The sequence below is a fragment of the Cheilinus undulatus genome, linkage group 5 (assembly GCF_018320785.1).
Source record: "Cheilinus undulatus linkage group 5, ASM1832078v1, whole genome shotgun sequence".
NCBI classification, from domain to species: Eukaryota; Metazoa; Chordata; class Actinopteri; order Labriformes; family Labridae; genus Cheilinus; species Cheilinus undulatus.
In genome coordinates this window covers 52,249,535-52,273,530 of record NC_054869.1, presented here as the reverse complement: position 1 = coordinate 52,273,530, position 23,996 = coordinate 52,249,535, and positions in this window count along the sequence as shown.

The following is a 23,996-nucleotide window of genomic DNA, read 5'->3' as shown; positions in this document are numbered from 1 at the left end:
TGGTGTGACAGAGCCAGCTGTGCTCTCTCACTCTTCAATTAATTCTCTCTGCTGCTTTGACCTTTTCCTCCAAGAAACAAAGAAACTGGAGGCTGCACACAAACTACACAGGCAGACACAGGCAGGAGAAAGAAAAAAGGCTGCAGAGGGACATTAGAGTGCAGAAGAATGCACTGGAAAACACAAAGAAAGAAGATTTCTTTTTCTTATCAAAAGAAGTAGTCATCCACTTACATGTTTTACCCTTTTATTTGTTTTATAAATCAATACGTGTCAATAAAATTTGGCTTTGTGGAAAACAAAATTTCTTTAGTGTCAAAGTGAAATAGATTTCTACAGCATAATGTCAATTAAATAGAAAACTATAATGTAAGAGAAGTGAAAGTGACTGCATAAATATCTACCTCTTTTAAAGCGACTGACTGACTGTCAGTGAATGTGTCTCAGTGATTGTAGTCTAAAGACACCTGTGTCTGGAAGGTCCAGTCACTGGTTCATCAGTATTCCTGGCAACCATTACACCAAAAAGACAAAAGAGCATTTCAAGCTACTCAGAGAAAAGGTTAGTGAAAAGTCTAAGTCAGGGGATGGAGACAGAAACATCTCTAAGTCTCTGAACATCCCCCAGAGTTCAGTTAAATCCATCATGAAGAAATGAAGGAATATGTCACATGTGTAAATCTGCCTAGATCAGACTGTCCTCACAACCTGAGTGGGCGTGCAAGAAGGAGACTAGTGAGAGAGGCCACCAAGACACCTATGACTACTCTGAAGGAGTTCCAAGCTTCAGCAGCTGAGATGGAGAGACTCTGCAGACAACAACTGTTGGCCGGGTTCTTCACCAGTCAGAGCTTTAGAGAAAGACACTGTTGGAGAAAACTCTGATTCAATCTGGACTAGAGTTCACCAAAAGGCATGTGGGAGACTCCATGGTCAAGAGGAAGAAAGGTCTTTGGTCTGATGAGACCAGAATGGAGCTTTTTGACCATCAGACAAGATGCCAAGTAGACATGTCAGTACTCGACCTTTGTTGTTTTTGGAAAAAAAAAACAAAACGACTCACTGCTGTTCTTTGTTCTTCTTTCAACTTTGAAACGTTGTCAAGTTCTGTTAAAACTGGCGCTTTAGCAGCATCCACGCTAATCTCTTCTGCCATAATTGAATCAGCTTCTTGTTGCTGTTTGCTTACGTCACGACTCCACCATGCTGATTGGTCCTGTCACTTTCTAACCGGGCCCAAACAGTTCGGATGGGAGCTTTGCAAGATGGATTCACCAGTGAGAAACACGGAAATGGGCGAATATTTTGTCTGCACAAGGCACAGTCTAGTTCATCAAATGCGGACAGAAGCTGGAGTGCTCCCCCTACAGTGCTGCAGGTTTATGGGTGTGTACTGGTGCACCTCGGTGATGCACTGGTACAGAGACGCTAAACCAGATCAGTGTGTCATACTTTCAGAGTTTGAGTGAATAAAAGTCTAAAAGCAGGGCTTGAACTTGTTTATTTCCTCCCTAACTGTGTAAAGAAAGTGTCTCAGGACTTCTGAGCTCTCCTTTGTTTTTACAGTTTACTGCTCTCGTCTCGTTGTGTACGTGCAGCTGTTAGTATGAACATCATTGTGTGCGTGCTCCCTCATTACCTGGCCGTGTTCCCGGTGTGTTGTGTCGTGGGAGCGCGGCGTGACAACCTGCTGCTTTAGTATGCAGGAGCACGGCGCTGATGGCGGAGCAGAGTTAATAGCTCCTCTGTGGCGAAGCTCTGATCCTTCAGCACACACACCGACACACCAACCTGCACGCTGTGATACAAACAGCGAGTGGCACAATTTAATGAAGTTCTGTTCTTTAAAGCGAGTGTGGGTTTGCAGGATGGAGGGATGGAGCGGAGGTATGAGCACCTCTCCGCTCCTCCGGCTCATCTGTTTCTTTGAATAGTTTCCACGAGCCGATCGATGAGCCCGTTTTCTCCTGGCCTTTCAGCGCTGTCACCCGTCATTGAGGGATGCAAATTCACGTCAGAAACTGGCCTGACACTTTTCCTGTGGAGGCCCGGCGATGAAAACGCCGCAGCTCAGCAATAAACGGGGTGAAGGCCTCGTTTCTCAGAAGGCCGACGGAGAGAAAGAGAGAGACCTTTTCCATCAAAGTTTTCTCTCTGAGCTCTGACAAGATGAGGATGTGAAAGGACACGCCGTAAAGTTCATCTCTCTCTGAGACAGGAGAAGACAGAAAAAAGGAATCTTCTCTCTGATAGTCGACTGTCGAAGAGAGAAATAAGCCTGGGACAGGCAAATTAAAGCCAGGAAAATATGAGAGTATAACGAGGAAAAGAAATTCCTGATAAACACTGAATTTAAAATGGTCTCTAATTTTTGCTCCACATATTTGTGGGATAGAAGCTGGACCAGAAAGAGCTCTGGATCATGACGGTTATGTTCTCTCTTTTGTGTAAACCAGGCATAAATGCTCACTTTTTAGCAGTTACACGCCATTTATTCTGATAACAGCAGAAGCTTACAGTGCAAGCTACAATTAAACATGTTTAACACCTTGGATGGTTTACCCTTCTGTTGAATTTGTAAATCAATTACGTTCAAAATAATTTGGCGTTTTGGAAAAAAAATACCAAAAAACCCTCTTTAACTCATGGGGTGCCAGCCCTTTTATAAAATGGGAAGTGGCTTGTGCCAGCGTTTTTGGCCATTTTGAGTCATCTTTCAAGACCTACAGAATATTTTGTACTATGACTCTGAAAACACCAAATAGCTCAAATGAAAGAAGAAACTCTCTATTTCATCATGGAAAATGACTTTTGTTTGCAGCTTCTTCCATTCTTGATTTATCTGAAGTTGAAAAAAGGCTAGTTTCACCAAAAAGACCACTTTTTTTTGTAGAAAGCTGAGAAAAATGCAGTTTTGTGAAAGAGAGTCTGTCAAGCAGAACAGTGATTTGAATGTTATAATTTTGCCTTCAATGACATAAAAGACATCTGAAAATTGTATTACAAATGTTATTTTATTGTAAAATAAATAACAATGCTTCCAGTCACTGTCATTCACACTCTGGAACTGGACCGCCTCCACGGGACCCCCCTATATGCCCACGTCCTCTCCTGCTTGCATGTCCCATGGCACTGCCTTTAAATTATAGAAGTAATATAATAGCTATATAAAATGTTATGTATATATAATATATCATCTGTAATCAGAATGTTTTTGTTTTTACCTCTTTTTCTGCCAACAGACGGTGCTGTAGAACTGCATGGGGCTCTTCTCTCAAGTCTGTTTCTGAAATCACAGGAGCATGAGTGATGGTTTCATTCATAAATCTGGCTGAATAATCAGTGGGTTCCTAACATTAACTTACCTCCATCACTCTGGGATGGAGGACAAGATCCGCTCCGCTCACTTGGCAGCCATTCCTCAGAGTCTGGGTCTGAAAAGTCCGTCTCTGAAGTGTCGTCGCTGTATGCATCCAGCTGGTGAGAGGCTGCCTTATTTCTCCGACACACGGGGGAGACCTCGCGGCATTTTAACCTCTTGGCCGGCCGAAGCAGACGAATGAACGCGCTGATCCCTGGATACGCTGTCGTTAAGTTCAGTGTCGGTTTCAGTGAGTAAACAATTTCTCAGGCAAAAGTTTAAAGTTCCTTCCAGCGTCTATTTTTAGACCTTTTAGCTCAGATTACCTCCGTAACGATCGCTCTGCTCTTTGACCCCAGGGTCTCCACCTCTGATCTCTGTGGCTTTGAGCTACCGTCTGTTCTGACTACATATCCCAGAAGCCCCAAAATTACTCACAGGGAGCGTGAGAGCGCCCCCTTGTGCCAGCCGCTGAAAAAACACTTTGACGTATATATATGTGACATATATATAATGTGACAGTGAAAACAGATTTCTACAAAGTTATATTAATTAAATAAAAATCTGTACTGTGAAATAAGTGACTGCATAAATAATCCAACAGAGGTCCAGACAGCTGGTGCTAGTAGTCTCACAGTTAGTGAAAAGGGGATCAGCTGAGGTCAGTGAATGCGTCTCAGTGATTGTAGTTTAAAGACACCTGTGTCTGGAAGGCCCAGTTCCTGGTTCATCGGTATTCCTGGTGACCATTACACCATGAAGACAAAAGAACACTCCGGAGTAAAGGTTATTGAAAAGTCTACGTCAGGGGATGGAGACAGAAACATCTCTAAAGCTCTGAACATCCCCTAGAGTTCAGTTAAATCCTTCATGAAGAAATGAAGGACTATGTCACATGTGTAAATCTGCCTAGATCAGACCGTCCTCACAACCTGAGTGGGCGTGCAAGAAGGAGACTAGTGAGAGAGGACACCAAGACACCTTACTCATTTTTTTTCTAACTTCTCACCCATTTTTGGTACTTTAAGACTCTTTTCCGACGCCCCATTTTCCCCCCTTTTCATCCATTTTTGCTGTTTTTTGATAGTTTTTGCCATCTCTAACTTATTTTTATTGCTACTTCAACCTATTTTTGCCACTTTTCAACACTTAGATTGTGGCTCTTGCAAAGTTTTTTTTTTTTTTTTTTTAACAATTTGGCTCTTTGGTTGAGTAACACTGCTTTAGAGAAAGACACTGTTGAAGAAAACTTAGATCCAATCTGGACTAGAGTTCACCAAAAGGCACGTGGGAGTTCTTTGGTCTGATGAGACCAAAATGGAGCTTTTTGACCATCAGACAAGACGCCAAACAACATCACCACAAACACACCGTCCCCTCTGTGGAGCACAGTGGTGGCAGCATCATGCTGTGGGGAAGCTTCTCAGCAGCCGGCCCTGGAGGGCTTGTAAAGGTAGAGGGTAAAATGAATGCAGAGGAAACCCCTGAGGACACTTTGACATTAAAGAGTTTTTTTTGTAATTAACAAAGCCAAACTATATTGACCATGGTTGATTTATAAACTCAATACCAGGGTAAAACATCCAAGGGGGCGCTGTGTGCCCTTAAAGCTCGTGAGAAGTGTACTTGAAGAATGTCATAGATGATAATTGCTGATTCCTTATTGTTTGACAGGTCAATATTACAGTCTAATTAAAGTTCTCTGTTAAAATCAGACTCCCTTTTGCCCTCTGCTGGTCATTAGAAGGATTGCAGGATTAATGCCTCTTACACCATTCAGTTCCACAGTCAGGATGTGGGGTTTGTGTTGGTCATTGAGCATCTGTTACCTTTAACACCCTTCTTTAAAACTTTAACCAAACCATTTCTTTACACAGATGGGATTAAGAAAAGCAAGATAAAGTTAGAATCAGATTTTTCAAAGGCCTTACAGAGCAGAGGTGAGAGGGAGACTCAGAGATAGACGACTAAATAAAAGAGAAAGACCTTTTCTACAGAGTTCGCTGGTTATTTTCTGACACACAGAGAATGTGAATCAGCTCTCAGTAAAGTTCAGACTCCGTCTGCTGGAGGATAAAACTCAGAAAGTACAAATTAGGGGAAAAAGAGGGAAAGGAAAGAAGAAGATCCCAGGTTAGAACAGACTCTCTGACCTCAGATGCTTACGCTGGATATTTGATTTCATGACATTCAGAGTGTTTCAGGACAGAGCAGCAGTTTCACCCCTAACGCTCTTTTTAACTCCCAGAGTTTGGACTTGTATTTGACTTCAGAGCCATTTTAAAGAATCTTAGGATCTCTCACCAAAACCAAGACTTCTTCAGGTGACAGAGTCTCTAGATTTTTTCTTGTTTTGTAGCGTTTTGGCTACCTGTTTAAACGGCAACGGCGTTTTGGTGCCTGGAAACAGAGCTTTTCGAAAAGGGGCTCCAGAGTGGAAGTTTTTCAAAACACCCCCGTCTCCGTGTAAACAGGGAAACCAGCACTTCCTGAAAACGGACATGCGCACTGCAGCTGCAGTAAACATCCATGCGCGGGTCGGCTTATAACGCATGCGCGAATGGGAAGCTCAAAACAAAGATGGCTGACACCAGTGTACTGTTCATGCTCCTCACTCTTTTGAATTTAACTGTACTTCTCCAGCAAAGTGTTGATTTACCTCACCATCACTTGGATCAGCAGAGATGTATTTCATGCCTGCACCAGATTCTGACTCGACCCATACGCTGTCGAAAGGCGAAATGCAAACAGCAGCAAAAAGGTAGAGGACAATGAGTGAAAAATAACTAAAATTGGCAAAAGCAGCAAAAATGTTAGGAAAAATAGGAAAAAGCAGAATGTAATGGCAGGAGACAACTTAAATGGGCAAAAAGCTTGGTTGATGGGGGGACCTGGGGGTACCAGAAGCTCAAAACAAGAGTCAATAGCAACAGCAGAATAAGCTGTCTGGCACTGGCAGAGAAGATCTGGCACAATTTTCATGGGTGCAACTCACATACTCAGCTCTGCTGCTCATCCCACAAATGCATGATCCTTACAAATGTGGCTCCATTTAAAAGGGTAATAAACAGGCTTTCCAACGGTATAAGATTTATTACCAAGAAGCATTGTTACAACAAAGAAATAATCTACCAAAAACAAAATTTGTTACTCTTTGTTTTAACTTTAAATAAACGGTAGATGTGGTTGTTGTTCAGGTTAAATGTAAAATATGGTTTTCACAGGTGAACTTTATGACAGACCATGATTTTGCTGGGGCTGGCTGGGCCCAGAAAGCTCTACCTTGACCCCCTTTCTTCTCTCAGCTTCTATCCTTCCTCTTCAAATCATTTTTTCTCCCTCCTCTTCTGTAGTTTCACCTCCTTTCTTTCCCCATCATCCGTCTCTTTTCCTCCTCTCTTTATTTCTCATTTTCTCTCCTCTTTCTCAGCTCCTCTTCATCTCCTCCCTCCTCTTCCTCATCTCTGCCTCTGGCTTATTAAGATTTCAAAGATACAAATGGCGGCGTGCTGATTGCTTTCAGGGAATCTGCCTTTGATAATTACAGGTGGAGAAGCTCGGGGTAAGGTTTGCGGGGCAGAGACTAATGGAAAACTAGATTTTTTCACTGAATTAGAGCGATGAAGAGGAGGCGAAGGGAGCAGGAGGAGATCCATATATTGACAAGCCATCAGCGGCCGTAGATCAGGAGAAGTGTTTCGGACTCGTCGGAGGGATCAGAGGCAAACTGGCTCTGATGCTTCGTGGCACCTCGATACGCTTCCTGCAGCGAGGAGGAGGATCAAACCCTCCTTCATCTCAGGAGCAGACCGAGGAGGAGGAGTTAACCTTTTCCTCCCTCCTCCTCCTCCTCCTCCTCTGTTGGAGGCCCTGCTGAATCAAAATGTAAATGGCGGAGTCGTTGCTCTGGGATCTGCTCGTATTGATTCTGCAAAGTGAGTCCAAGTCGCTCTGTTCAACAACCAAACCCCACTCCCCCGACACTCCGCCGTGATGGGAATTACCCAGAGTTCAGCTGGGCTGCTAATGACAGTCCTGAATCCAAGGCTGCTTTCAGTTTGGTATAAAATTCAAGGACTTTTAATGATTTTCAGTTTATGTAGAAAAGACATTTTTAGGACATGATGAGTACTGTTGGACGGTGAGCATGGAAACGTGCCTCAGATCTTTACTGAAGAACCGTTTTTGACTCTCTGGACTTTAGTTTGTGAAAATGCCGGAGCTGGGAGCTGTTCTCACTTAGACTTCACCCAGTTTGAAAGACAGATATTCACAGTAAGCCCTGGTAGCTGTCCACACTCACAGAAACGAAGTTAACTTACTCCAGTATATCCAGTCATTACTGGGTTTATTCAGGAATGTTTGGCAGCAGGATGAAGTAAACCAGGGGTGTCAAACTCAAGGCCCAGGGGCCAAATCTGGCCCGCGAGATGATCTCATATTTCTGCTATAACTGGCCCATCATCCTGATTATTGAAGATATCCTTGTTAAAGGGGCTCAATGCAAGATTTAGAAAAATACCAGTGTAGCAACACCGCCGGCCATTAGGCGAACTACAATAACATTGTGTGGCTCGTCCACGACGGCGTGCTCCTCGCTCATGATGAGCCTCCGGTTTATCAGCTGATACACAAGCAGACCAAGGTGATTTACCGGCATCATGTAAACAGAGGAGGTAAGTGAAGTAACACTTGAAAGTTCCACCAACTAAAAATGAAAATGAATAAAGTACATCTGAACCTCTAGTGCGGACACGGCACAAAATTAAATATTGGTTCATATGAGGCGATTAAAAAAGGATGATGTATTCGCGACCATTTCTATGAATGAGTAACTTCGTTACTTAGTGCAGCATTGACTAATTTTACTGTCTTTTTACGTGTGTAATGTGTATTGAATGGGACGCGTTTTAGAGCAGAAGCAACAGGGCTAACGTAGCTTAGCTCTGATAATGGTGCCTCGACCGCAGATATCAGATAGCTGACATTATGTGTTGAAGATATTTTACGAACTAAGTATCAAAAAATAAACTCAGTAAGTTGAGTCCAGTGCCAGGAAGCAAGAAAAAGATGCAATATTATCCAGAAAACACTAAATGAGCAGCAAGACATTCTCGTTGTTTGGATAGCATCTTCGTAAGCAAGCTAACGTGATGTAGCATACGGCCATCTCTGGATCGGTATTTATCCCGAGCGAAGCTCCCTCCATTTCTCAAATGCTCCACCGATATTTATCCTCGATTTTCCCCTGCGTCGTTCACACTCTCTTTTAGCTTGACGGGCTTCAGCAGATAAAACTATCTTAGTTTTTTTTATGTTTTCGTGGAGTTTGTGTGGGTGTTTGGGTTGAGCTAGCCGGTAGTTAACTCGCAGAAGCAGCCTTCTCCATTCAACACGCCGTTGTCAGGAATAAACAGAGCAAGGGGGTGCGTGCATTACGTAGTACCCGATGTCACTTCCGTTGAGATTTTGCGGAAAATTCGGCCCGAATTCTTCACAGAGAAACGACTCCACAGGCTTATACAGGCGAACAAGGAAGACATAAAGAGCCTCATTCTTCACTTCGGGATAAAGCACGCACCATTATATACTCAAAAGTGGGAAGTTTCAAAGCAAAAATCTTACATAGAGCCCCTTTAAGACACAAAATCTGAAAAAGTAAGGAGTAAAAATATTCAGATAAGAAGTCAGGAAAAGAAATTAATTTGTGTTTTAATCTCATATTTTCAATTTTGCATCTCACAATTAGGACTCAAACTTAAGATTCTGACTTTTTATTTCATATTTTGAGCATTTCAACACATAATTTTGACTTCTAATATAATATTTTGAACTTTAAGAATCAATATTCTACTTTTCTGTCACATTTTGACCTTTTTGACCAGTTAATTTGTATTAATCTCATATTTTCAACTTCAAATGTTGACTTCATAGTCCCATAGTTTGACCTTTACTCACAATTTAAAATTTAAATCATATTTTGACTTTGTAATTCATGATTATATTTTTTTCATATTTTGACCTTTTAAACTCATGGTTTTGACTTCTTTCTAATATATTTGCCTTTAAAAAAACATTTTTCAATTTCAAATTCATGTTTTGACCTTTTTGAACTAATACATTTACTTTTCTCAGATTGTGAGCCTCTAAACTTATCGTTTTGACTTTTTAAATGTCAAAGTCATTTATCGTGAGTGGGGCAGTAGACACTTTTGCACCATGAGTGAGGTTACCAACTCAGTTAGACAAATCCCATCTGTGTGGACAAGCACTGGCGCGGCTGGTGAACTGGACATGATGGAAAGGCGCTGCGTGACTCAGTGTTCACCTTCCTATCACTGCGTTTGGAAAACACAGAAGTTACACTAGGTAGACTTTGAGGGACTTTTGTCAAACTTGCCAAAATATCCACTCTGATTCAGGGATGAACTTGTCACATTTTGTCAAGGCATCCTAGATGTGGCCGTGATTGTTGTGTTTAATTAGAAATAACAGGAAAACATTTACCTTTTGGGTAAAGTAGGCCATTTACAGCAGTGTAACTGTTCTTTAGAGGAGGTTTGGCGTTGGTATGAGATGTTGTGAACTGAACCCTCTCTGTGTCTCAGTTTGACCCGTCTCTGCAGTCAAACCCTCTTAGCCTCCTTAGAGCTCAGTTTGTGGAGCAGCAGGAGGTCAGACCTCCTCAGGACTCATCCATTCCTCTGTAAACACTCGTGTTTAAACTCAACTTCAACGCTTCCTGGAGGCTTTTCTGGTTCCTGCCTTCGGAGCGGAAATTAAATTTTCACGCTCACTGCTGAACAGTAAACACGCCACGACCAGGACGCAGTTTGTGTACGTAAAAGCGTCCCTGTGAGGTCATTCTGTGGTCTCAGAGTGTGGCGGCTCTGTTGGGGGCGTGTTTCCTGCCAAAACTCGGGGTTTCTGCTCCTGTTCGGGCTGGTGTGAAGGGTTGAGCTGTGGAGCGCTGTGCGCTGTAGCGAGGCGACGCAGCTGACCGACACATCCATCATCGGCTCGTAGTCTCTCTGCTGCTCTCTCCTCAAACTTGGTTTTTGTTTGGAAACCATCCATCATGATCCTGAGCATGACACGCCGGCCCAAAGACAGCCAACCACGGCTCAGTGTCTGTGTTTTTACTGGTGTGCAGTCATGAACTTGTGCTTTCAGACAACTTTATACCCAAAAAACAAAAATAGACGTGAAGTTGTTCCTGCACATTTTCACACGGGAGTTTTTCCAGGATGAAATTAAGGTTAAAAACAAGATTATTCTTCTCTAAATCAGGCTTTTTTTGGAAATCAGGTCAGTTCTAAAGAGGGCTGATAATGTAGGTCAGGGGTCATCAAGTACTTTTGCACAAGGTCCAGATTTAATCTGGATGGAAAACTACGGGGGCCGGACTTTCAAATACACAAAAAATAAATCAAAGAAATATTCTGGTCCCTGAAAATCCCCAGGAATGGATCCTCCACAATTGTGATTTAGCGTTGATATTAACAAATTTTTTAACTTATAACCCTTTTTTTGAAACTTTTTGCCCTTAATGCCTCTTTAACCAATTTTTTTGCAAGATATTAACCCATTTTAATCACTTTTCCTGCATGTTTTATCCCCTTTGTGCTGATCTTTTATCTATTTTTGCCACTTTTAACCCCTTTTTATTACATTTTTTTCAACAATTTGTGCAACTTTAAAAACAATTTTGCCACCTTTAGTCCATTTTTGATTCCTTTTGCCTCTTTAACCTAATTTCTGCCATTCTTTGACCCATTTTAACCACTTTTCCTGCATGTTTTATCCCTTTTGTGCCCATCTTCAATCCATGTTTGCCGCTTTTCTTCTATTTTTGCCACTTTTTAACCCCTTTTCATTCATTTTTTTTTCTACAATTTGTAAAAATTTAAAAAACACCTTTTTGCTTCTTTAACCTAAATTTTTGCAATTTTTTAACCCATTTTAACCACTTTTCCTGCTTGTTTATCCATTTTTGCCACTTTTCTTCTACTTTTGCAATTCTCAACCCCTTTTCTTTACATTTTTTTGACTATTTTGCCATCTTTAGCCAATTTTTAAATCTTTTTTTGTCTCTTTAACCTAAATTTTTGCCATTCTTTAACCCAGTTTAACCACTTTTCCTGCATGTTTTATCCCTTTTGCCACTTCTGTTTTTTTTGCCACTTTTTAACCCTTTTAACCCTTTTCATCACATTTTTTTCAACAATTTATGCAACTTCAAAAACAATTTTGCCACCTAAAGCCCATTTTTGATTCTTTTTGCCTCTTTAACCTAATTTTTGCCATTCTTTAACCCAGTTTAACCACTTTTCCTGCATGTTTATCCCTTTAGTGCCACTCTTTTATCAATATTTGCCACTTTTCTTCTATTTTTGCCACCTCTGAACCCCTTTTCATTACTTTTTTTGCATTTTTTTTGTCATTTGTAACCAATTTTTGATACCTTTTGCTTCTTTTTCGTCTTTTACCAATTTTTGCCACATTTTAACCTCTTTTCACAACTTTTTCTGTCCCTTTGTGCCACTCCATAACCAAATTTGCCTCTTATCACCCATTTTTGCTACTCTCTAACCTCTTTTCACCACCTAATCTGGTCATTTTTGCTTTTAAAATATCTACTAATTATGACAGTAAATGTCTGTAAAACAGATCAAATGTTAAGTCATTCTGGATTTAACAGCTGCAGACATTTAAAACCACAACATCTTCTTTCATCCTTTTCTGAATTTAATGATCTTTCGGGGGCCAGACAGGGAGCTTTGGGGACTGCCAGCTAATGATCGGTGATGTAGACTCTGGTAGTGTTTGTTTTTGTGAAATTATTTTGATTGGTTGAAAATGCTTCACGCTGTATAAAAGCACTTTAAAAATGACATTTTCATGGAGGGGGCTAATAAATCTGTCCTCCTCTGTAAGTCTGAAGTAACATGAAACCCAGCGGAGGACTGAAGGTCTGAGATGAACTCTGGGAGAAATGGAGCACACCTACAGACACTGCTTCAGTTTTTTACCCGGAGACAGACTGACCTCTTTACATGAGTCTCTCTCTGCTACATCTGCCCACTCAGATCTACAAATGATGTGATTATGATGTATCATGTAACAGAGAAAGTCTCTTTGTTTCTGCCCTAACAGTGAGAAATCGATATGTTGTGGGGGTACAGGGCCTTTAGGGGCCACAGCAGCTCCCCCAGACTGACCAGGTAAGGGTGAGGCCTATAGGGGGGTGTGGGGGCTCAAAAATGCTGATTCTACATTTAGCCTGACAGTGATGCATGCCTCGGCCTCGGCCTCGGCGTCCGGCTAGCCCGGTACCTGAGGGTCCGAGAGAGGGAATCAGCTGCAGACCAGGACCAGGTTAAGGAGGGAGGAGGAGCAGAAGCAAGGGGATATTTTTAGAGCAGAGTCTGGGAGGGAGCAAAGATGGAGGAGACGGGGGAGGATTTTATACGAGGGTGGGCAGAGAGAGATTCTCTGATGTTTTAGGAGGTGGGATTTCAACTTTAGTCTGCAAAAGTTTGTGCTTTCTTTAGTTTGTGACACCTCTGATTTAAGGTGTGATATTGCTGATGATGTGCATGTTTAACACACACCGCCTTTCACTGTTTTACTATGAATAAGCTACAGCCAGAGAGGGAGAACATGACCGGACCTAATCAGCTACAGGTGTAGTCTGGAATCTGCAATTTTAATTTGATGATTCAGGACCTTGAAATGAAGTTGATGACCCATGTTTTAGAGCAACATCTGCTCCCATCCAGACAACGTCTCTGTCAGGGAAGGCCTTGACTATCTCAGCGAGACCATGCTAAACCACATACCACATCCATCACAACAGCATGGCTTCACAGGTAAAGAGTCCGGGTCCTGAACTGGCCTACCTTCAGTCCAGACCTTTCACCAACAGAAAACATTTGGAGCATCATTAAAGGAAAAATCCAGCCTGAATGTCCCTGATATTCCTAAATTCCTGATTTCACAGTAAATTATTCCAACATTTCTAGCATGTAACTTAAACTTAAGTGTCTGTTCTGGACAATAATCTAAATACTCCAAAAATATGATGTCCTCATACGTACATGCAGGGTCTCTGGAGGTTTAAGCTAAAGGAGAATCCTGTCAAAAACAGGACTGAAGCATCAACACAGCCTCCTGTAAGTCAAATTAGCCACAGCCCTGATTATTTTAATCAACTCCAAGCCTTTATCTTCCTAATGAGAGCACGAATAAAAGGATGAGTTTATCCCTTTAAAGCTTTTGAACCGTTCTGTGAAAATGTAAAAAATATATTCTGGGACATTATGGAGAATTCTTGGCTTCTGCAGACAGCCTCAGTGAGGAACTGCAGTTTTTTATGCTTCTATATTTCCAACACTGAAGGTTACTGTTTGACTCACACACACTTGAGTGTGTGTTTTCCAACCTTTGACCCTGACCTCTCAGTGGAGCGTGTGCAGGGTCATCATTAGGCGGTCTGCAGTGGAGATGTGCAGCGCAGTGCTGGGTGTCTCTGGGTGGAAGATGGGATGTTTGGATTCTGCAGGGTCGATGTATTGGATTATCATTACTGCTCTTCATTTTACTGCCTGATCTGTGGACTACATGTACCCTAACGCCGACTCTGGGTGTTAGATTCAGAGAAATATTAGAATCTGAGAGGAGGATACAGAAAACGTAATTCATTTTTAACCCCATATTTGAAGCACGCCTGCTTCCATTAAATCAGGGGTATCAAACTCAATCACAGCAGGGGCCGGATTCTGGATTCAGGACTAACCTGAGAGCCTAACAGGGTCAACACAGCCTTAAACTGTCAACCTTTTCCCCCAGTAATAAAATATGAAAAAAAACCAGCACTGATGATAAATCATTTGGAAATTCAAAAGAGTAAAAATGATAAGTTTAAAGGCTCCAATCGGAGACAAAAATTCCAACTTATTAGTTCAAAAAATCAGAATAAGATATTAAAAATAGAAAAATCATGTTTTTAAAGAGCAAATATATGAGGAGAAAGATGAAATCATAAGTCTGAAAGGTTAAAATATGAGATCAAATTTAAAATCATGAGTTTAAAAGTCAAAATATGACTTAAAATTTTAAATTGTGAGTCTGGTACGTCAAAATATGGGATTAAAAAGCCAAAATTAGGAGTTGAAAATGTCAAAATATGAGCTAGAATTCCAAATGATGACTTAAAAAGTTAAAAATATGATTAAATTCAAAATTTGGAGCCTAAAAGGGTGAAAATATGATTAAAAAAAAAAGTACAAATAATTAATTTAAAATGTCAAAAGATGAGCCCCTGTCAAAATGATGATTTAAAAAATTAAAAATATGATTTAATTAAAAATTGAGAGTGTATAAGGTAAAAATATGATATAAAAACTAAAAATAATTAATTTCAACAGTCAAAATATGAGCTAGAATTCAAAATAATAATTAAAATTTTAAAAATATGATTCTAATTTAAAATTGGGATTGTAAACAGTCAAAATATGATATAAAAAGTAAAAATAATTCATTTTAAATGTCAAAATATGAGAAAAAAAAATTGAAATTTTGAGTGTAAAATCCAAATATTGGATTAAGAGCCAAAGTAAGAAGTTGAAAAGGTCAAAATATGACTTAAAATTTAAAATTGGGAATCTAAAAGATAAAAATGTGATATATAAAGTCCAAATTATTAGCTGAAAAGGTCAAAGCATGAAATGAAAAGTCAAAATCACAAGCTTTAGTCGTAAGTTTGAGATGCTAAATTGGAAATATGAAATAAAACTTACATGTTTTTCTTCCTTCACGTTCTTGACTTTTTATGAAACTTTTCTTACTCTTAACTTTTTCAGATTTATATGGCTTAACAAGGATATTTAAAATAATCAAGCTGAAATTTACATTTTTATTCTGGAGGACATCTGCAGACCTCATACTGGTGGACCAGTTAGAATACAATATGATAGGATCTAGCGGGCCGGATATAATCGTTCCACGGCCCGCAGGTCTTGAGTTTGACACCTGTGCATTAAATATTAAATGATAGGAGTTGGAGAATAAGCATTTCTGCAAACATCATCTTATGGCAAAATTATGCTTGTTTGCACATTTTAAAGGCTGCCTACAGTTCTGATGCTCTGTGTCCGTTACCTGTGCCCATCCACAATAATGACTTCCATAATCCTACTCGGTAGCTTAAATGAGCAAAAAAAGGTGAAAAAATCGTGGAAAGGGACAAAAATAATCCAAAAGGGGAAAAACTTGGCAATAAAATTAGAGAGAAGTGACTTAAATGGGCAAAAATCAGTCAAAAGTAGCAAGACAGGACAAAAAAGTGGAAACAAGTGGTATTTATTGGCAAAAGGTAGCTTATTCAAATGGCAAAAAATTGGGAAAAAGTGTCAAAAAGAAGTGTCAAAAATGGGAAAAAAATTCGAAAAAAGTGGTATTTAATGGCAAAGGTATCTTAATTGGGTGAAAAGTGGTAAAAAAAATGTGAAAAGGGCAAAAATTGGATAAATATGGCAAAAATGGGACAATTAAGTTTGACAATTAAAGCCTTCAGTTTAAGTCTGGGAAACAAACTGATTTATGGGATTCATTTCTGAGGTCAAAGTTTACCTTTTTAAGGTTTTCTGGGGGAATAACATTTCAAATAAGACATAAAAGAGCCACAAATAATCACAAAAGTTGAGTATCACTGCACTGCTGCAATATGTTAGCACCCACATAGAAGCATTTTGACTTCACTTTTGCACACAGAGAGGGAGATAGAAATGTCTTGCCTGATATACAATTGATGAAAACATGCAGTATACCAGTCTATAAGTAGGTGGAGCCAGAATCAACACTAAAAGTTCCTTATATAGAGTTAATTTAGCATAAATATGACTGAGTGTAAATGAGTGCTGCTTTACAGCACACATGCATTTTACATTTGTATTCCAAGAACATTACCTTATGAAACAAGCCCTAAGAGTTCAGTAAACACACTTCTTCTCCAGTTTCCTCAGTGTTTTGTAACATTTTCAGGATTTGCAGTGAACTTCTTGATGAGAATGATGCCAACAAATGCTCAGTGCTGACAGGAATAATTCCCCAGCAGATAAAAACTATAAAAAAGTGTTGGTAGCAGCCGAGTCTGGAGCGTTGCAGACGGTGCAGCTGGACAAAAGTTAAAATAAGGCCGCGGTCCAAACAGAGAGCGAGTATATCCTCAGACAGGATGGATGTTTCTGTCCGTGCAGCTGCTGTTGTTGTTGTGTCTACCATTCCTTATAGAGACAATGGTGTTAATGAGCCTCACATATCAAACACCACACTGCTGCATCCTCTCCGTGTTGGTGTGTTTGTTTGTGGGTTCATGTGTGTTAGACAGAGGCTGTTTATCTCAGTGTGAAGGCTTGGGTTTGGTGGTATTTGTCCCTTTTTGTTTTGAGAAGAATCGCACGCTCAGGCTGAAGAACTGATCACATTCAAACAGGAGGAATAACTGACAGCACTGACCTGTTAGCTTAGCCACCTAGCAGTGAAAGAACCCTCATAATAAGAGTGTAGGCAGCCTTATACTGTTTTACAGCACAGGTGGATGCTGGAGATGCAACCGCAATTCTAAAAAAGTTGGGGCACTGTGTAAATAAAAACAGAAGTCAAATCTAATAAACCTTTATTATTTACTGTTTTTGTCCTTTTATTATTGAGCAAACAGCTGTGATTCCAAATGTTTTGGTACTCAGCCTGACTGAGCAGGCACGGTGGCACAGACCGACCCATAAATATAAGTGTTAGACATATTTAATATCTACAGTTCCTAACTGGGGAAGCGCTGATATTTAAGAAGCTGTAAATAAACTTTTTTGAAACCTAAAACATAAGAATTATTCAGACAAATACAAATAAATTAGACCTGAAACCTCGACCAAAAGTTTCTTCCAGGGATAAATGTGAGAAATATCCTTATATCTGCAATAAGAGCAGCAAAATTCATGTAAGTGTTTTGGGCCCTTTAAGGCCCCGTCCGCATTGAGACAAAAACGATGTATTACCGTTTCATTTTGAAAAAGTTTTCTGTAAAGACAGGATCGTTTCAGGAAATATCCGCGTAAACATGGAGCCACTTGAAACAACTGAAAACGCTGTAGTGCATATGCCAGGCCTGTATGTGGCGCTGTATTGCTGCCATAGAAATGCACCAAAAGAGAAGAAGAACATCACAGAGCACTGATACAAACTTTCTTCTTGTTGCCCTCCTGGTTGTTCCCCGTGTTGGATTAAAGAACATGGTGTCTGCGTTTCGCGGTGGTGGTAAAGGAGTGTCAGATTTTGCTGTAAAAGTCATAACAGGCTCAGTAGCTTCTGCAGCACGAACACGACCCTGTAGTCCACCATGCTTGTTTTGGTCAGACCCACGCAGGCGCCTTAAGAGAGCTACGCTCTGTTTGATGTAATTGTTTCAAGAAAGATGCAGATAGCCGTCCACATGGAGATGAAACAGTAGTGGTTTACGGATTTATGCACTCTGGGGCCCATTTTTAAAAAGTATCGTTACAGTAACCCAAAATGCCGTTTCCGTGTGGATGAAACGCCGATTCGACTAAAAACTTCCGCATACACCTGAATTCGTCTCCGTGTGGACGGGGTCTAAATTTTTTCCTGCCATTTGTTGGTGGGTGTCAAGCAGAGATAACTTTCAATCCTTCAAACACAAACTATATTGGTGTTTAGCTGACTAATCTAAAGCCGTATAAACACACTGTGTACACGGACTTAGCCCTGCGATGGTAACATGTCCAACCGTTACATTTCAAAGTTGTTTTAAAGAGCATGGCTAACGTCAGCAGAGCTGCACTGCAGACTCTAAATTCTTTATTCAGGTTAACGTCTGCATACTGAGCTGAATATTGTCCCTCAGTGCTTCCTGGTATTTGACCTGACACGGCCTCTGGACAACTTTATATGCATTATCTAGATCAGTGGTTCTCAACTGGTCCAGCCTCAGGACCCACCAGTCTGTCTTATGACAGATCGCGATCGTGATTTTTTTTCAGACAACAATTTTTAAACCTCCGACCTTCTCTCTGTAGCTGTTTAACCCTTTACCTACTGAGGCTAAAAATGTCAATTTGGACATATTTTGTTATTCTGGCTGTAAAATAGTCAGGAAATGCCCTAAGTCTGAGAGCTTTGGTCCCTTTTCCCAGGAGTACTTGAACTTGACTTTTCAACATCTGGTTAATGATTATTGCACCTTATATGAAATTGTCAGCAGTTTAAAAGAAGAAAAACACAAAAACTGATTTGTTTTTCATGGCTTTTATGAAAAGAAATGTTTTTATTGCTCATGAAGTTTTGATTTGACATTTGAAATGTGAACCTATACATGTTTAGAACAATCAGCAGTCATTTTTGGAGTCTAGGACTCTGGGTGTGCAAAACACAGTGCAAAAGATAACTATATACATAGGAGACAATTAGTGCAAATAAAGGTGGAAAAATGCATTCTCAACATTCTCAAGTAACATATTGTTATTGCAAATGACAGACACGCACAAATGCCACTATCTAACGCTATTTTTGGAAAACAAAACACCACTCTCGCTCGCTCTTCTTTCACTCTCTTCTTTCACTCTTCTTTCTCACTTGTCTTCTGCCAAGCTGCCGTTTTTGCGGTGCTGTTCGACATAATATACAGTGCTAAATTTATTAGCCCACCCTAACCCTAACCAAAGTAAGGTTTATGCCACAGCTGCCCTAAATTAACAGCATTGGTAATTACCAAAATCATTTTTGATGTTTCTGCAATGGTTAATACACCAATATGTAGAAGCTCTTTAACCCAAATGATATTTTTAATGCTAAAATATAATTATTATTGTTATCCATGAATTTTCAAATTTACTGATTTACAAAAAAACCCTGAAAAAATAGTAAAGTACATTAATATTTCTTGATTAATATGTCAAATGATAGTTATTTACTGGCATTCCTGAACAGAAAAATGAGTTTTAGTGGTTGAATGTTATGCTTGATTCATTTCTGACTTCTCAGAGAAGCCCAGTGAGCCGGCTCAAATTTGGGTGAATTCAGTTTGAAATTCCTCATTCCTGTTCAAAATGGTAAAACGTGGAGAGCTCAGTGAAAATGAAAGAGTCCGCATTAAAGCACTTCATGATGCTGGATGGTCTCTGAGACAAATATGACAGGTGGTCTAATACATTTGTTAAGCTCTGTATATACCGCACATCATATATTGCTGGAAAGCACAGATTCTCAGCTCTCTGCCAGTGTTAGAATTTTTTAGATTGAGAAATTTTTCAAGGAGTTACAGTGTTAAGGGTCTGTGTAGCGGTCCTGCAATACTTCTGGTGTTTTGCTATGAATGCCCATGTCATATGGTTGCGAGTACCGTAATGAACCATATACAGTTGAAACCAGAAGTTTACATACACTATATAAAAAGGCACATAAACTTTTTTTTCTCACCGTCTAACATTAAATCAGATTTAACTTTTCCTGTTTTTGGTCAATTAGGATTACCAAAATTATTTCTATTTGCTAAATGCCAGAATAATGAGAGAGATCATTTTTTAGACAATTTTTTATTATTTTCTTGAGAGTCAGAAGTTTACATACATTTCATTCGTATTTGGTAGCATTGCCTTTAAACTGTATGACTTGGGTCAAATGTTTTGGATATGCTTCCACAAGCTTCTCACAATAGTTTGCAGGAATTTTGGCCCATTCCTCCTGGCAGAACTGGTGTAACTGAGCCAAGTTTGCTCGCACATGCCTTTTCAGCTCTGGTCCATGTTTAGTGTGGTACACACCATGTCACCAAACAGCACAGTGACTACTTGTCACCCTTTAAATAGGCTGACTGACTGATTACAAGTTAGTAGACACCTGTGATGCTAATTAGAGGACACACCTTGGTTGAACATGTCCCTATGGCCACATTATTTTACATCTTTTCTAGGGGTACCATCATTTTTGTCCAGGCCTGTTTCATGAGTTTGTTTTTTAAAATAATTCTGTTGAATCACAGTTCAAAAGCAGTGTCTGATTTTCATTGGTTAGGTTTCATAGAGATTTTATTTATTATCACTTTTGTCAGATTCAAGTTATTTCTGTGACCACTGTGGGTTTTTCTTTCATTAACAGAGGGGTACCAACTATTTTGTCCACATGTGTAAATTTTCAATGGGATTGAGATCAGGGCTTTGTGATGGCCACTCCAAAACATTGACTTTGTTATCATTAAGCCACTTTGTAACCAGTTTGGCAGTATGCTTAGGGTCACTGTCCATTTGGAAAACCCATTTGTGCTCAAGCTTGAACTTCCTGGCTGATGTCTTGAGATGTTGCTTCAGTATTTCCACATAATGTTCTTTCCTCATGATGCCATCTATTTTGTGAAGTGCACCAGTCCCTCCTGCAGCAAAACAACCCCACAACATGATGCTGCCACCCCCATGTTTCACAGTTGGGATGGTGTTCTCAGGCTTGCAAGCTTCCCCCTTTTTCTCCAAATGTAACGATGGTCATTATGGCCAGAGAGTTCAATTTTAGTTTGGTCAGACCACAGAACATGTCTCCAAAAATTAAAGTCTTTGTCCCTGTGTGCATTTGCAAACTGTAATCTGGCTTTTTTATGTTTCTTTTGGAGTAATGGCTTCTTCCTGGGAGAGTGGCCTTTCAGCCCATGTGGGTACAGGACTCGTTTAATATAATAATATATGATATATGATAATGACACACTCTTACCAGCTTCAGCCAGCATCCTCACAAGGTCTTTTGCTTTTGTTCTTGGGTTGAGATGCACTTTTCGGACCAAAGCTTGTTCATCTCTGGGACACAGAACCCGTCTCCTTCCTGAGCGGTATGATGGCTGGACATTCCCATGGTGTTTATATTTGCGTATAATTGTTTGAGCAGATGAACGTGGCACCTTCAGGCATCTGGAAATTGCACCCAAGGATGAACCAGACTTGTGCAAGTCCACAATTCTCTTCCTGATATCTTGGCTGATTTCTTTTGATTTTCCCATGATGTTACACAAAGAAGCAGTGTGTTTCAGGTGTGCCTTAAAATACATCCACAGGTGTGCCTCTGATTAACTCAAATGTTGTCAATAAACCTATCAGAGGCTTCCAAAGACATGACATCATCATCATCTGGGCTTTCCCAACTTGTTTAAAGGCATAGTAATCTTAGTGTATGTAAACTTCTGACTTTGAAGAAAGTAATAAAAATTGTCTAAAAAAATCCTTTTCTCATTATTCTGGCATTTAGCAAATAGAAATAATTTTGGTAATCCTAATTGACCAAAAACAGGAAAAGTTTAATCTGATTTAATGTTAGACGGTGAGAAAAAACAGTTTTTGTGCCTTTTTATATAGTGTATGTAAACTTCTGGTTTCAACTGTATGTGCACATGCCCACAATTCTCAGCTGTCCAACACCGTTGGATTTTTTCTGATCCGACAAACTTTGACAGAGTTACGGTAATAATACTCTGGACATATAAAACACAGCACCGGCTCTGGGTCAGTAGGTAAAGGGTTAATGCAAGAGTACCTTTTATATTCATCTTTACCATTTTAAACTTTATCACCTGACACTTTAGAAAAAAAATTGCAGCTTAGATCAAACCCTGCATGTTTAAGTAGGGACTAGGGCTGTCAAAATATTAAGACATTTAATCATGATTAATCTCAGGATTTCTGAAGTTAATCACGATTAATTGCACCCTTCTTTTAATTGCATTTTAGAGTTCTTTTTTTTTTTGTTGCATTTCAAACAGTTTTTTTCTATCATTCTGGATTTTTCTGCTGTCCTAGACAGAGGGTAACTGATTTCCTGTTTGGACACAGGCATGCTTTTACAGATAGGTTGAAGATTTTAACATGAACTTTACCACAGAAAAAAGACTCTATGGACTGAAAAGGAAATATGTGAACAGTAAAGAGATAAATGTTTGATAACATGAAATTCAGATGACTTCAGACGCGTCCACTGAGCTGTCTGTGAGTTTTAAAGGTAAATGAGACATTAAGGAGCAGCAGAGGAATTATTTACATCACTGTGGCTGCAGGGAGATTCTCAGCTTAACCATTTTGATGAAAGTGAAAATAAAACATGCATTCAATCGCAACTGTAAAAAATTAGTGCACTCATAGGGATCATAGTTAATTGCGAGTAATGCATTTAATCTTTGCAGCCCTAGTTCAGATGTATCTGACTGTATTTAAGTCATGTAGTTCTCCATATCATTTAATTCCATAAATGTGTTTTACTGATGAAAATGCAGTAATTTAGAGCTGAAATTTTATTTAATTGTGCCATGCTTAATCAAGCACATCTGAGTGCTAATGAGTGCTGTTATCCTGTCACATCAGCACTCAGAGTGATCTCTAGATTTCTCAGATTTTGTTCTCAGAACAAATCAGAGAGAAGAAAACTTTCAGAATGTTCTTAAAAACTGAGTATGATGGTTTAAGAACAGATTTATTCTCAGGAACGGTTGGTGAGAGAGGGACAGTGATTCCCTTTGTTTTACCCCTCAGCTGATCTTAAGGAGAAATCAGTCCCTGCTGATTCCTGCCCCCCCCCTTTATCTCTGCTCTCCAAACCAGCAGGTAGTGATCAGGAGGAAGTGGGCGGGGCTTCGTTGTCTGTCTGTCAGTTGCAGGATGTTGTAGAAAATCTCTGTTGGAGTCAGGCTCAGGTTTGCCATCTGTCAGCTGTGACGGGGTGGCTATCGATCCAACGCTGGGGTCACACCAGGACCCTGACCCCCACATTACTGACTGACACACACATGCACACACACACCCTCACACACAGAAACGGAGCAGGTTTAGGTCTGTGACAGTGATGTGACAGTCATTTTCCCTGTGTGATGTCTGTCAGTGTCAGTCTTAACCTTTTTTGTCCTCCACACACAACGAAAACCTCCGTCACAGGCTCCACCGCGTGCTGAGTGTTCATGTGTCGGCGTTATTCCTGAGACTGTTAAGAGACTAACTTTAACTGGAGCGATTTCAAATAATAACTAGGCCTGCAAGCAGCACTGAAGGGTCTCGCACCCTGGTGCACGTCGAGGTGTGGGCAGTGTGTGAAATACCCGGCCTTAATCGGGGGGTCCACCCTAACTAGCGCTCCAGTATCAGGCTGAAGTCTTAGACAACATGCAGTACACAGGACCACAAGTAATGCATACACACACATTAAACACACATCACACAGTCTAGCATCATTATCAACAAAGCTGCACGCAGCTGCAGGACCACAGAACAACTCTGCTCTGTGACCAAATAGGACACTTGCGCATCCCTCTCGTGCGGGCGCACGCTCACACATACACACGCATATGTGCACATATGAACCCAGCCAACCAACATATGGGGAAATATATATTTCAGTATGAAGCACAGCAGGTCTATCACAATCAGTTAATTAAGTCTGGGTTTGGTAGATTTTTTTTGGAGACCCCAACTCACTGGTAGATGTCCTAGCAGCTGCCTCGCCAGAATTAGCTCGGGATGTCTCTGCTCCATCTTCATCACTGTTTCGGTTTAGTCTTTCAGATGTGAATCCAAAGTTTTCAAGCAAAGAACTTTGC